We start from the raw sequence: 15,401 nt of genomic DNA, 5'->3' as shown, positions 1-15,401 counted from the left end.
ACTGGGGCTAAAGAGACGGCTCTAATTATCTATCTAAAGGTTGGGATGGATCCCATAGGAAGATGCTGTCCCAAAAGACAGTCTGTAGTCTTCTACCAAAATTCCAGGTTGCTTTATATAACTGGTCTTGAACTCACGATCCTCTCCTTTAACCTATCCCCCAAATGCTGAGATCCAGGCCTGTGCTGTCACACTTGGGGTTTTAGGAGCCCAGTGATCTCATTAGTATACAAAAACATATTAGTTCAGAGGCTCCCCAAATTTCAGAGGTTGTATGCCAAGATGGAAGAAAATGAAATAGGTATTTCACAACTATCACATCAAAACATCTTTCAAGTCAGACACGGGGATATATGCATGTGACCCAGCACCCAGAAAACTTAGGCTAGAGCACAGAGAGTTCTAGGCCAACCTGAGCACAGGAAGATACTGTCTGAAAAAGAAAAAAGAAGTTTGAAAATTTGCAAAGCAAGCTGAACTGGTACAAACTTACTATATCCTTTAGAGAACTATCTAAGAGGCTAAAGAGATGGCTCAGTGATTAAGAGCACTGGCTGCTCTTCCAAAGGGTTTGGGTTCCATCCCAGCACCCACGAGATAGCTCACAACCCACTATAACTCTAGTTCAGGAGATCCAACAGTCTCTCTCCCTCTTTCTCTCTCTCTCTCTCTCTCTCTCTCTCTCTCTCTCTCTCTCTCTCTCTCTCTCTCTCTCTTTGTTTTGCTTTGTTTGGCTTGATTTGGTTTTTCAGACATGTTTTCTCTGTGTAGCCCTGGCTGTCCTGTAACTCACTCTGTAGACCAGGCTGCCCTTGAACTCAGAGGTCCACCTGCCTCTGCCTCCTGAGCACTGCTGTGCACGACCACTCAGCTCACAACATCTTCTTCTGACCTCCACAGGTACCAGGCATCCAGGTGATACACACACACACATACACGCACGTGTGCAAAACACTAATATACATAAAATAAAAATATTTTAAAAAGAAAATTATTCAAGGGAACTTAAATTTCTACACTGCTACTTAGTATATGTTAAAAAATTACTTAAAATTACTTTTCTTACTATGAAGGAGTATTACATAAATTTAGACACTTTCAAAAATTTAATATAATTTGTGACCAGACCTGGTATCATAAGTCTCTAACACCAGCACTTGCAGAGGAAGATCAAAGTTCAGGCTGGGCACAGCAGCACACAATTTAATCTGAGTATTCTCTGTGAGTCTGAGGCCAGCTTAGTCTATATTGAGTTCCAGGACAGACAGGGCTACATAGAGACCGTGTTTCAAAGAGCGAGAGAGCGAGAGAGAGAGAGAGAGAGAGAGAGAGAGAGAGAGAGACAGACAGACAGACAGACAGACAGACAGGCAGGCAGAGGTAGAGGCAGAGAGAGACAGAGAGAAAAAATTTAAGAGCAACCTGGGCTATACAGTGAGGCTCTAGTTTCAAAAACAAACAAAACACCGAACATGTAAGACCCCCCAGGAACGATTTCACTAATGGATAATTTTAGTGTCTCTCTCCTCCAAGCTGGGCATGCTGACTCTAAGTTTATATACCCTGCAAGCCCTGTCATCTGTCAAGAAGGCCAGCAAGTCAGAAACAAAGTTAGAAACCTGTTTTCCCCATAAACATTTCAGCAGGTCATACAATCAGAAATTCAGGAGAGAGGAAGGGGTAGGGGGAGAGCGTGCGCGCCTGTCTGTCTGTCTGTCTGTCTGTGTGTGATAGGTATCAAACCCAGGGTTCTGCCCATGCTAAGTAAACATTCTTGCACTGAGCTATACCCCAAGGCCAGAAATGTAGAAATTCTATGGCATCTCCTCATATGGACTCCCTAGGCAGGAAAGGCTCATGCTGCCTTCCGACTTTGCCACTTTCCCAGACCATGAGCCTTTACATACTCAATTACTGAGGTCTAAATCTATGCACAGCCCTTCTCCGGACATCAAAGATACAGAAGTACTGTCTAGTTCAATGGGCTAGAAAGGCCCTTACCTGCTGCTAGGTGAAAGATGCTGCAATACACACACACATACACACACACCCCACGAAAGGCAGGTCCTGCTAAAATGCAGTGGCTACTGCTATGGCTTGGATAGTCCTATTCATCTAGATGTGAAGTTCTGCTCTCAGTAAATATCAGCAGAGTGAAAGGCACTTGGTAACTCCATGACCTTAAACAAGTCAGCTGAAATCTTGTGCGTCAGTATCCTTAGTAGAATGGAATGGCTAAACTCTGTAGAGCATGGGACTTGGCATATCTCCAGACTCCGGAAGTGGAAACAGCCTCTCTTCAAGAGCCTTGGGCTACCTTAGGGTATCTTTGGCAACTCCTCATTCTGGTCCACTAGACAAATCTACCCCAATCCCACATTACAGTTAACAACTCACAAAAATAAAACCTACCTTTCTGCAGTTGTGGCCCCAATTCCCCAAATCCAGGCAACAAACTAAATGTGCCACCTGGCTCCAGCACAAAAGGAGGTCATGGCTCCTTCCCTTTTCTCAGCCCATCACTGCCCTCCTACTTCAGCTCCATGCTAGAAGGATGTGGTGGGCAGAGCTGAGGACGGGGCCCTACCACCTTTACACAAAGCACAGAACAAAGTTACCTAAGCACAGCATCCTCCCCTCCCTGGAGAGTCAAGGGCAGCATCAGCCCTTCAGAGCTGCTGAGGGGCCCAACTTCACCTCTCCTTGCCTACATCACCGAAGCCTAGGGCACCCAAGTCTGGGAACCAGGAGCCAAGTTTCCTCTGCCTCTGGGACCAGGGTGATAGAGTAGGGAAGATTGAGCTCTCCCAGATTCCTTAACCATAACTGAATCTCATTGGTATCTAACTCCCAAGTCATTTTTAATAAGAAAATGTGATTGTTTTACTGGTAGTATCTAGCTCTAATTCTATATACAAACCTTCCTATTGCTGGCAGAGCTCTGTGAGTTCCAGGTCAGCCTGGTCTAAATAGCAAGTTCCAGGCCTGCCAAAGCTCTACAGTGAACCCCTGCTCCACCAGAGGGGGAGGGGGAGTTTAAAAAAAAAAAGTAGGACCAGTAAGATGGCTCAATGGGTCAGTGGATCAAGCTACTTGTTCCCAAGCCTGATGATCCGATTTCTATCCCAAGACCCACAAACGTAGAAACCAAAATCCAATTCCTACAAATTGTCCTCTGACATCCACATGCCATGGTACTCATGCCCATACATATACATAAATAAATTCTCAAATACAATTAAAATTTTTTAAAGAAATGCCATATCAAGGGATGAATCTTAAAACAGACAGTAAATATGCAGGCTTTTATTAGGAAAACAAATGACATCAGTCAGGGCTACATAGTGAAGCCCTGTCCCGAAAAGAAAAGAAAACCAATGGCACCATGAACTACAGGAATCATTTTAGAAGTGACCCACATATACTGCATTAAGAGTTTTATTACCTAAACTAGACATGAGTTCAAAGACAAAAGAGAGTAACGTATAATTTTATAAATGGTACCATCAGCACACAGATGCCAAGGAAAGGTGCCATACACCAATGACATGCCATTACTAAAATAACCCAATTTCAGACCCCTCTAACATCTTTCCTGTTTTTAATTCTTTGTGTCTGGTTGTCTGGGAGACAGATCAGATCACCCTTGGAACAAGACCTGTGGTAAGCAGAGAGGTGAGGGCAGGGGCACATACGCTCTTAACCCCAGCACTAAGAAGACAGAGGCGGAAAACAGTTTCCCGCTAACCAAGCTACATAGCAAGATCTTGTCTCAAAAGATCTTACCTTACCCTATTTTACTTTTTTCTAAAAAGTTAGCTATATTCAAGATCCTCAACTCAGCTATGAATGGTAGTGCTGGTATATACTGTCGTTCCATCATCTGGGATGCTAAGACACAAGGTTACTGAGTTCAAGGCCATCTTGGTCTACACAATGAGTACCTGGTCAGCCTGGGCTGTATAGCAAAACCCTGCCTACAAGTAAACTTTCACTATCTCAAGAAAGCCATGTTGGCTGGACCACCTTAAGTCCCATAAAGCTTTTCCTGAGCTCTGGCTGCCTTTGTTGTCGCTGTCTCTTGTGCCTGTCTCACCAAATGAACAGCAAATGCCATGACAGATGTATGCTACAGGCTCACTTTACTGTACTGCCCAGTGTGGAAAATAACAAATAACATACTCCCACCAGGACCTGTCCTAAGGGCTTTATATTAACACAGTAAAACTGCATTGTAAGCTTAGTGTGGTGGGCTTATGCTTGTAATACAGGAACCCAGAAGTTGAGGCAGGAGAACTGTTGGGAGTTTAAGACTGGCCTAGGATACACAGTAAAGTTCCACACTTGCCAGTTTGGGCTAAAGAGATGGCATCTCAAAGAAAAGAATAAAAACCACACTATAACTCGACAGTATTTCCTCTCCTATTTTCATACTGGGTAAAGCAAGTTTAGTGACTTAGAGCCAGTGACTAGTAAGCAGGACTTTAGTTTGACTGGTCCTGCTCTCAGTTCCCTCTATATATGGCTGGATACCACAGACATTTCTTTTTAAATGTATTAATTTTTAAAATGAAAATAATGCAGGAAAAAAGCATGCCATTCAAAATGGTACCCAAGACAGAACGAAGTCAAAGCATGCTGGCATACACCAGTATGAGAGGCTAAGGCAAGAGGATCTTGGAGTTGAGGCTAATTTGGGCTACTCAGCAAAACCTTGTCTCAAAATTAGTTTAAAAAAAAAAAAAGTTAGATTAGTTAAAAATTTACTGTTTGCATTAAAAATGCTTTAAGAAAATTGCAAGTTCTATGCTGCTATACTTATTGTTAAGCTTGTACTACAGAACCCACTCAGAGAAGGGGGAAAAAGCATCTATCCAAGAAACTATACCTCAGTGGATAAGTCAAATGTAGTTCTTCTTAAAAAGGAGATGTGGATACATCTCAGATTTGAGATCACTTTTGGCCTAGTCTGGTGACACACACTTGAAATATAAGCAAGCACGCAAGAGGATGGGACAGAGAACTGGATTAGTTAACAACCTGAATGATTTGTTGTTGTATTTTGGTTTTGTTTCTTCCCCCCACCCCACTCCCATCACCTCATCCCAATTGCAAACTATTCTTTTTCTATCACCTGCCCCCAGCTTTTCTTTCTGCACTGAGAAATTTATTTCTTTCTATAACTCAAACAGGCACATACATACACTGTTCTGAAACGTGTTCTTACTGGGTGATTTAATTCTTAATTTGAAGATACTGAGAATCATATTCAGTGCCCTCAGATGCTGTGCAAGCACTGAGCTGACCCCCATTCTAAGTCATACCTATTTCCATCTTAACGTAAGAGGGTCTTGTGAAATAGATGACTTGGGGAGTGTATAGACTCCACTGGGAACACCATCCACGAAAAGCTCTTACAAGTACACAACACGTTTAGAATGTGAAGCAGTATGTGGGTTAACTGGAAGCAACAGAAACTGAACATGTCAGTTCTGAACGTATCACAAGGCTGCGAGGACTACTCAAAGGAACACGTAGACAACACTTTGCGGTAAACCTGACTAACAAAGTGATCCACAGTAACACAGATATCAATATTAATTATATACCTCAGGCTTGCTCACCTCTGCAGCTTCATTCATGTCACCATCCTGTCTAAGCACCCTCTGCTCTTTCAATGGGGCTGGAGTCGATAATTCTCCCCACCCTATCAGCTAAGCTCGACTTTCTTCAGAGTTTTTCCCTTGACACATTCAGGTTGGCTTTCCTGCCTGAGCAGTTTGGGAAGAGCCTGTCTGTCATCACTTCCCACTGTGTGGTTAACAGCTTTGTCACTGAGCCTAGGAACAGTTTCAGGGGGACAAGCTAGGCTCAAAGATGAATGTTACATTAACCAGAAGGCCAATAACTCATCTATACCAAAAGAGCTAACCCTAGCTGGAACTTTACCAAGCTCAAAGTTCTTATGGCAACACTAAAAGAAAGGTGCATCGCTGTCCCCATTCTACAGCTAGATTACACAACAACACTGTGGCGAGAGCTTAGACCACCTCTTTGCCAGAACCTTCCAGGGTATAAGGAAGGCAGCCCCTCATTTTAATACTACAGGGACTATGTGCCACCACTCCTGGTCAGAACTCCACACAGAGAAGCCCTCACTCCACCTAAATTAGTTCTCTTGCACCCACCACCCCAACTTATACAGATATCATCCCAAACCTCTCCTGGAAACACAAGTCTTTCTTGGGGTATACAAAATTAGTTTCAAGCTTTCTGGCCACAGACACATTCCAAACATGCCTTCCTTGGGGTTATAGCTGGGTCAGTTCGGCTTGAATTTAAAGTTTTCCCTGAAATTGTCAAACTCTATTTACAAAATGTCTCTTGGCTTATGTTTGCATCTCCTCTATAGATAGAAAATTTGTATTATCTTTTATTCTCTGTAGGTCATTTATTCAATAAATTTTCAATTGTCTCCACAACAGTGTATGTTCTAGACCCTGATGATAAACACAGTGAACAAAACAGGCAGGGTTTCTGAAACCTTGCACGTTTTTAGTGTCTCTCTCTAGGTACTTTAGACACTTCAGAGACAGTCTTCTCCAGGCTGTGTCTCTTAGCTAATAATGACCTATACCATAGGTGTCTGTGAGCTAGCTAAATTCACTGGGTTGCTTTCTTCCTAACCAGAGTAGGACTAGAGCAGTCCCTGAGAAAAAGGGTATAAAATCTAAATCAAGGTGTAGGGGAGGCCAAACCTGGTGGACTGTGCCATTAATCCTAGCATTCTGGTGGCCGAGGCAGGTGGATCTCTAGAAGTTTAAAGCCAGCTTGGTCTACAGAGTAAGCTCCAGGACAGCCAGGGCTACACAGAAAAACCCTGTCTCAAAATAAAATAAAATAAAATAAAACAACAAAGACATAGGGAAGAATACAAATGACAAGAGTAATCTAAATCAACAAGGAAAATGAGATCATGGGATGTCAGCTAGCAAAAACTACAGATTCATCAGACAGGCCACCCTAGGGAGTGATGAAGGATTCCATGGCTAGGGGTCACTTAGAAGGAAATAAAGAACTGACATAGAGAAACCCGATATGATGTCAAATGCATATAGTCCCAACACTTGGGAAGTTGATGCAGGAGGATCTCAAGTTGGAGGCCAGCTTGGGTACATAAAAGATTCTCAAAAACAAACAAGCAAACAATAGAAAAAGCAAAGCTGAAGTTAGGATAGAGATGTGGTCGCTACCTTCAAATCTACTTTGGATGTGAAGGGAAAAACATGGATCAAAAGTTGGGGAGTAAGCATGAGGCCAGCCCTCAGAAAATAGCACTAGACAGACAAGGTAAAGCGGAGCAATAAAAACAAGGTAAGAAAACAGACACTACTGCTCTAAGGTAGGGAGCCAAGAGCAAGGCTGGTTTGTAACAAGAATGGCTGCCCTCACCAAGTATTTACATAGTCACAGCATCTGGGGAGGTAGCTCACTGGTACAGTGCACACCTAGCATGCTCACACTTGTAAGTTCAGGGCCTGAAGAGATGCTCAGGGGTTAAAAGCACTGGCTGCTTTTGCAAAGGACCTGGGTTTCTTCTCATCACCCACATGACAGCTTACAACCATCTGTAACCTCAGACCTAGAAGATCGGAAGCCCTCTTCTGGTTTCTGTGGCTCTGTACACCCATGGTGCAGCATTCAGACAAAATACCCATTCATATAAAACAAAACCAAAAATAAATAGGATCTCAAAGTCTTGAGTTGTGTGTGTGTGTGTGTGTGTGTGTGTGTGTGTATCAGATAGAAAACACAACTAAACACCATAAAAAGGAAATAGAAACAAGCAAGGAGCGACCACTAGATCAACCACCTAGGGGGCCTCACATGGACAATATGTGAAGAGAAAATGTTTAGAGCACAACTCGACACTTTGGGCTCTTTTTGAATTAATACTGAGAAAACCCGGCAATGGGCTCTTCTTACTCCAAACAAAGCAATTCCTTGTTCTAACCAACATTCTTTGTCCATCTAGGAAGGTCATTATTTTCCACTGAGGACAAAGTCTCACAGGAGTAGGGACAGAGTGGACACACAAACCCCATAGGATGTCCTAGCCTGCTAGTGACTTCCCTGGAACCCAGAAGATCTAGGAGACATACAACTCCTAGATCCTGGTGTAGTAGGCTTCAAGTTCTCAACACAATAAGAATTTACTAAAATATTTTGTTTTTGTTTTTTTTTTTTTTAAAGGATGCTGTCTTCCAAAAATCCAGAGATAATTTTAGATTGAAAAAAAAAAAATCTAGGCTTGCCAAGGGAATCTGAGAACTTTTCTATCTTGGTCTCCAATGCTAACCTACGTATTCGTGTGCAAAAATAGAGGAAGATTAGAATCTCAAATGCCAGACTGAAAAGTTGCCACAACAAACTTGCACTCTTCATATGGAGTCTGTTATCTTGTCAGCAAGAAAGCAAATGAAACAGTAATGAAACCTTGTCTAGTATGTATATGTTATATGTATCTCACACACACATACACACAAACACACACACACATATATATCAAATATAAAGCATTCTCTGAAATTGTGAAAGAAACAATCTTTTTAAAGATTCCAAAAAGGAAAAACTTACTATTTTCAAGAAACATAAAAACATCCAAACACACGCCAAATCAAACTTGTAAGTAGCCCTTGACAAATACATTCTTAGAACTTTAAGCCTAAAATAAGATAATAAAGAGACAACAATGGTATCCTGGCTCTTAGGAAATATGTCTTAAAAATAAAAACAAATACAATGGCCTATGTCTTTAATTCCAGCACTTGAGAAATTGAAGTAGAGAAATCTCTGTAAGCCTAAGGCCAATCTGGTCTACACAGTGAAATTCTATTTCAAAATAAATGAGTAAATAAACAAAAACAAAAAAGGTTAAAATTATTAAAGGAATTATGAGAAGCAAACACAGATGAAATTTTCTACATCGGGTTTAAGATTTCCAAGCATATCCACAAAGAGAAAAGCGGAATGTTACCTTTGATCCCCATTTGTAAATTTAGCCTAAGACAATAATCAATTAAGTCCTTTTGCAACAAATGTTTTATATCCTTTGGCAGAAACAAACAATCAAATATTCATCAGGGTTTGGATGAATTATGGTACCCGATGCTCTACTACAAAACCTCTAAGAGTGACAGTATATATATATATATCTGCACTTACTGATGTCACCAAAAATGTTAGCAGTGGCTGTCACCGAGTAGTAGCTTGTGGGGCCGTGGTCATTTTCCCTCCTGACACTTTGTATACAGTCGCCGCGAGTGTTTTTTACAAGGACAGAAGAATGAATCGCTCTCATAACGGCAATGGGTGGGGAAGGGCACGGGCGATCTATTTTCAAACTGGGGGCTCCCTAGGCTGAGCGTTTCCCAGGCAATTTTGGTTAAAGTATAAACAAAATTCTTATCATGCCAAACAGGCACGCTCGTTTTCCCGTGCTCCACGCGGAGCAGGAAGACACACCCCTGACCCCTGAGCTCGCCCTACGGGTGTGGGTCCTTCCTCAACCCCAGCCCAGCCTCGGCCCTCCCCTGACCCCCGCCGCACCCACGGGCTCAGTGAGTGCCAGGAAGGGGCGCGCGGCGGGCCGGGCAGCCCCGGGGCGGCCTGAGGGCAGCGGCGCCCGCCTGTGCCCGTGGACCCAGGTCGCCCACAGGCCGCCAGCCCTTGGCGCACGGCGCCGCGAGCTTCCGGGAGCCCCCGCGGCGGCCCAAGGCAGCCGGGTCCTTCAGCGCCGACGCGCCCCTCAGGGTCTCAGTCCCGGGCGCGCGCCGAGAGGCCCCTCCGGGCTTCCGTCCGCCGGGCCAGCACCCGCCGAGCCCGGCGTCCTCCACAGCAGGCGGGCGAGGGACGGCGCCAGGGAAAGCGGCGCCCCGCGAGCTCGCCTCGATGCCAGTCGCTCTTGCGACCCGCCGCCCGCCACCCTCAGCCAGTCCCCGAAGCCCCGCGCCCGCCGGCGCCCGTACCTCACCTGCGACGCGCCCCGGCTCCCGGCGCACCGCCCGGACCGGCTGTGTACACCGGAAGTGACGTCTGCGGTCGGCTCCGCCCCCGCCCCAGGCGGCCGCTGCGGTTTCCCTGGCCAGAGCCCACCCTCCCCTCAAGCTGAATGGGCGGCGGCAGCGAAGCTCGACGTTTTCTCCACGCTTCAAAACCCAGCCGGCACCCTGCTGGAGGGCTCGCTTTGCGTCCCCACGGATTTATCGTTGAAATTAATGACCGAAACATCGATCGCTTGACATCATACCTGACAGACGGTGTAGGAGCGGGATCGTTCTAGCACCCTCAGGGATTGCTTCGCGAGTGGTAGCACCAGATTACCACTGTCACAAATCAGTGTGATGATGTAGTGCCATTTGTGGCAGATGGTAGGAGGGGAAAGTAGAGGAGGGAAGGAGAAAATACCCTGACCCAGTGGAAGTGGGTGTCCAGGTAATTACCCTCAGGGTTAGGTCAAGAGCTGAGATCCTAAAAAGAAAAAAAAAAGGAAATTTGAAAACACCCCGAGGAGGACTACCTGACAGCACACAGCAAAACACGAACAGGAAAGGGACCCGAGGTGTAGCTTAGAGATAGAGAACTACTCAACTTGTATTAAAGCCCCAGGGTTTTGCAAAGAAAGTTTGGGAGATTGAGAAACAAACGTTTTAGACTGGGAGCGGTGGTGCATACCTTTAAATCCCAGCCGCTCGGAAGACAGAAGCGGGCAGATCTCTATGACTTTGAGTCCTGCCTGGTCTAAAAGAGGTTAGTTATCAAAGGTTTAGTCTTCAGAAAACCACAGAAGTTAGGGTTTATCTGAGAACAGTCCAAACAGGATGACTGCTCCGGTTGGAGTATGGAGGGCTGCCGGGAGGCAAGAATGGGTGTCTGGGGCTGAGGTTCAGTTTAGTGGTAGAGCACAGTTTACCTACCACAGGAGAGGCCTTGGGTTCACCCTCAGCACTGAGGGAAGTATGAATGGAGATTTTGATGCAGTATTTGAGAGCAACAAAATCTTTCAGGACTGGGTTGTGCTTGGCCCAAGGTCCTAGGGTGCTAGAGACTCAGCGGTCATTAAAGATCCACCCAGGTAAGGGGCTACAGAGTTGACTTTCTCACACCGATAAGGATTAAAATCATAAACACTTGGAGGAGTAACTGAAATGAAGGCAAACTTTATTAAAGAGAAATAAAGGAAAGTTAATAATGAGTGGTGGGGTACACAGAAAAAAAAACAAAAACACCATATTTACCATGTTCTGGGGCCTGGGCAATGAATGGCTCAGTGGTTAAAGCACCGGGACTCTTGCAACTTCCGACACCCACATGGTGTTCACAACCATCTATTACTCCAATTTCAGGTGGTTTGATACCCGCTTCTGACCTCCTCAGGCATCAGACACCCTAGTAGCATACATATAGTCAAGTAATGCACTCATACACATAAAAGGAAAAAAATCCAGTCAACAAAATAAGACCATATCCTATACAGAATGAGTTCCAAGACAGTCGGGGTGACACAGAGAAACCCTGCCTCAACAAACAAACAAACAGGGCTGGAGAGATGGCTCAGTGGTCAAGAGCACACTGACTGCTCTTCCAGAGGACCTGAGTTCAATTCCCAGCAACCACATGGTGGCTCACAATTATCTGTAATGAGATCTGATGCCCTTTTCTGGTGTGTCTGAAGATAGGTATAGTGTACTCATATACATAAAACAAATAATTAAAAGAAAAAAAAAAAAAACACTAACTGCCTTTTCTGAGGATAGGGGTTCAGTTCCCACTACTAACTTGTCTGCCAAAGGTGCCTGTAATTCCAATGTCAAGAAATATATCCCGGGCTGGAGAGATGGCTCAGTGGCTAAGAGCACTGACCCTTCTTCCAAAGGTCCTGAGTTCAATTCCCAGCAACCACATGGTGGCTCAAAACCATCTATAATAGGATCAGACACCTTTTCTGGTGTGTCTGAACACAGGGACAATGGACACATATAAATAAAATTAATAAATAAAAAAAAGAAGGATCTTCTTTCATTTAAAAAAAAAAAGAAAGAAATATATCCCCTTCTTCTCTCCAACGGCCCTGAACATACATGGTACACATACAGGCAGAACACTTCTACACATAAATTTTAAAAAATTAAAAGTCATCCTAGGCTATATGGCAATTTGAGGCAAGTCTAGGCTTCATGAGACCCTATGTCAAGAAACCAAAAATGAATAACTATGAAGGCTGACGCAGACAGAGTCTCTAAAATGCGTAGTGATGCCTCGGATTGTAAAGACACTAAAACAAAGCCAAGGCCCTGAGATCCCAGGGCAGACTGCAGACTTCAGAATGGAACCCTCCTCCTCAGCGACTTACTTACCACAGCTTTCTGGGTAAAGCAGAGGAGGAACCAGAATTCCTTGGGGGAGGGGGTGATTGTGTGTAGGACCTGAACAAGCAGGCAGCTGCTCACTGGATACTGATGTCATCTTGCTGGTGTACCCAGGAAAGGCACCAGGGCAACTTTTGGCTCCTACAGTCTCAGAATGACATTCTCTGTCTCTGTGTCTCCGTGTCTATGGCTCTGTCTGTCTCTGTGTGTGTGCGTGTGCTTGTGTGTTGGTACTGGGGGCTTCTTCTACATGTTAAGCAAGCCTGCACCACTGAGCTATTTCTGCCTAAGTCGCCCAGGAAGAACTTCATCTTGTGAGCCTCCTGCCTCAGGTTCCTAAATAGTTGAACTTGTAGGCCCGTACCTCCAGCCTGGTTAAAGCTGCCTTCTGCTCATAGGCTCTCTTAGCCATTGCTATTGGCCCCAAGGGCTATTAAACCACAGCACAGAATCCTCCACTGTCTTCAGACACACCAGACACCAGAAGAGGGTATCAGAGCTCATTACAGATGGTTGTGAGCCACCATGTGGGTTGCTGGGAATTGAACTCAGGACCTCTAGAGGAGCAGCCAGTGCTCTTAACCACTGAGCCATTTCTCCAGCCCACCAGGGAGCACTCTTGATAAACACGTTAGAACTTTTACTCCCGGAGACTGAGCCCAGGACCTGATGCAGTCAGCTCTCCAATACTAGGCTATACCCCTCTACCCCAGTGGTCTATTTTAATATTTGGTGCTGAGGATGGAACCCATGGCCAAACACATAGTCATCACACTTTATATCTTTGAGCCATACCCCATGCAGTGGTTTGAATATGCTTGGCCCATGGAGAGTGGCACTATTAGGAGGTGTGGCCTTGTTGAAGAAAGTGTGTCAATGTGGGGGTGAGCTTTGAAGTCCTAGGCTCAGGCTACACCCAGTGTGGAAGAAAGGGCCTCCTACAGCACAACATCTGCCTGCACACTGCCATGTTTCCCATCATGATGATAATGGACTGAACCTCTGAACCTGTAAGCCAGCCCTAACTAAATGCTTCCCTTTATAAGGGTTGCCTTGGTCATGGTTTCTCTTCACAGCAATAGAACCCTAAGACACCCCCCACCCGTGACCCTGGTTGAAAAGTAGTTCTTTCCCCCTGTATTGAGCTATCTTTGAAATTATGGCCACTTAAATTTTACTCCAAGCAACAGTCACAGAGAAATATGCTGGAATCTGATTCAGTCCAGGCCTTGGAAGCCAATTTAGAGCCATACATGCCAATGTTTTTGTTTCCGGTGACAGAGTCTTGCCACATAGTCTAGGCTAGCCCGGAACTCATCCTGACCCTCCTGTGTGCACGTGTGTCACCATAGACTGCTCAACTACCCCTTATTATTATCTATTTACCCCAAGCTCCGGTGCGTCAAGATACACGTGTGTGCACAAGCACATATGTGTGTGCACACACATGTACACCAACACATGCACACACACACAAAGGAATGAGTCTCACAGACTGGTGTAAGACCGTGAAAAGCAGCCTGGGTCCCCCAACGCCCTCACTTTGCCATTCAGACATTTTGAAGCATACCCGTTACGACACATTTTCGAGACCCTTCCAGCCGTTATTTTTACTTTTTTTTTTTTTTTTGGTTTCTTGACCTTGAGTCTCCTGAAGCCTAGGCAGGCCTTAGTTGCTATAAAGCCAGGAATAACCTTGAATTTATCAAACTGCCTCTGGAGTACAGAGATTACAAGCATGCAACATTCCTTCTGTATTAAAAAAAAAAAAAAAAAGCTAGTCAATTAATATTTCTTGTCTTGCTATGTCATCCAAGCAGACCACTGTGTGTCTAGACGAAGACAGTTCTAGCTGGATATGGTGACAGGAATGTCTCTGAGGTTGTTGCCGCCTGAGAACCAAACAGGACTCAGAAGCGCTTCTATACTGAACGGGTCGGGGAGGACCAGAATGTGCCTTAGTGAGACAGAACACAGACATGCCCCTTGACCTTGGCTGGAGCTGCTGAGAGAAAAAGCAGGTTTGCCGGCTTTTATAAGGGCTTCACATTCCTTGTGTCAGAAAAGCCGAAAAAATGAGAACATCTCACATCCAGGGGCTCCCAGGGGATCACAGAGCTGATTTTCCTAAGCAGTTGAGGCCATTAATGTTGGCCGTGTTTGTTCGAGACAGTGGGAGCCGGGCTTCTAGGCCTGCCTCTTCCGAGTTAGTTTTAGTGGGAACATCTGAAAGAAAAACCTTCAGGGAAGTGGTTTTCACAGCCAAGTCTTCTTGGTGGGGCTGGGGAGCAATGGAGTGAATCTGGAGGGGGGGCCTCCCTTGGGCAGGAAGTGAACGCTGCAGGATGGGCTGCAAGCTCCCCCCCCTGCATCCCCCCCCACTTGGGCTGCTGCATTCCAGAGACCACAGGATTTGGGAGCTGGTCTGGAGGGAGCTGGCCAGACATTCTGGGCACAGAGCAACTGGCTGCATCTGCTGAGTATGGATGGGAGTTGGGGCCAGGCCAGGGTAATAGCTCAGGCAGCGTGACAGGCAGCAACGGAGCTGAGGGCAGTGTGAGCTGTGTGCAGATTGCTCCCCCAAGGAAGGCTCTCCTTCATCGCCTTTCCCAATATATAACTCTCTGAGCGATCAATACTCCCCAACCCTGACCACCTCCATAGGCTGGTGCTGAGGCCAAGAGGCTTGAACCAAGCAGCCATTGGTGTGTGCACTTGCTTATGTTTGTGCTGGTAAGGATTGAACTCAGAGCCTGGTCCATAATGAATGAAGTGCTCTACCACTGGGCCACGCCCTCCCAGAGCTTGGTGGCTGTTTCTCTTCCTCCTCCTACTTCTCTTCTCCCTCCTTCTCCTCCTTCTCTTCCTCCTTCTCCTTCTCTTCTCCCTCCTTCTCCTCCTTCTCTTCATCCTCCTCCTTCTCTTCTCCCTCCTTCTCCTCCTTCTCTTCTCCCTCCTTCTCCTCCTTCTCTT

The 15,401-nt window shown here is 45.5% G+C and overlaps 1 protein-coding gene across 3 annotated transcripts in view; it reads right to left on the bottom strand.

Annotated features, from left to right (window-relative positions):
• The window catches only part of GARRE1 (granule associated Rac and RHOG effector 1), a 68,513-nt gene extending 58,419 nt beyond the window's left edge, over nt 1-10,094 (bottom strand). For 2 of the 3 annotated variants that reach the window (XM_080908732.1, XM_080908729.1), the window contains exon 1: nt 10,034-10,094. The gene's annotated coding sequence lies outside the window, so the exon portion shown is untranslated. Of the gene's footprint in view, nt 1-9,225; nt 9,391-10,033 lie in introns of those variants that run through there. The other variant, XM_080908730.1, reaches the window with a different exon arrangement.
• Nucleotides 10,095-15,401: the final 5,307 nt, after the last annotated feature.

Source organism: Micromys minutus (genome assembly GCF_963924665.1).
Source record: "Micromys minutus genome assembly, chromosome: 32".
Taxonomy (NCBI): Eukaryota; Metazoa; Chordata; class Mammalia; order Rodentia; family Muridae; genus Micromys; species Micromys minutus.
This window is presented reverse-complemented; position numbering and strand designations above follow the sequence as displayed.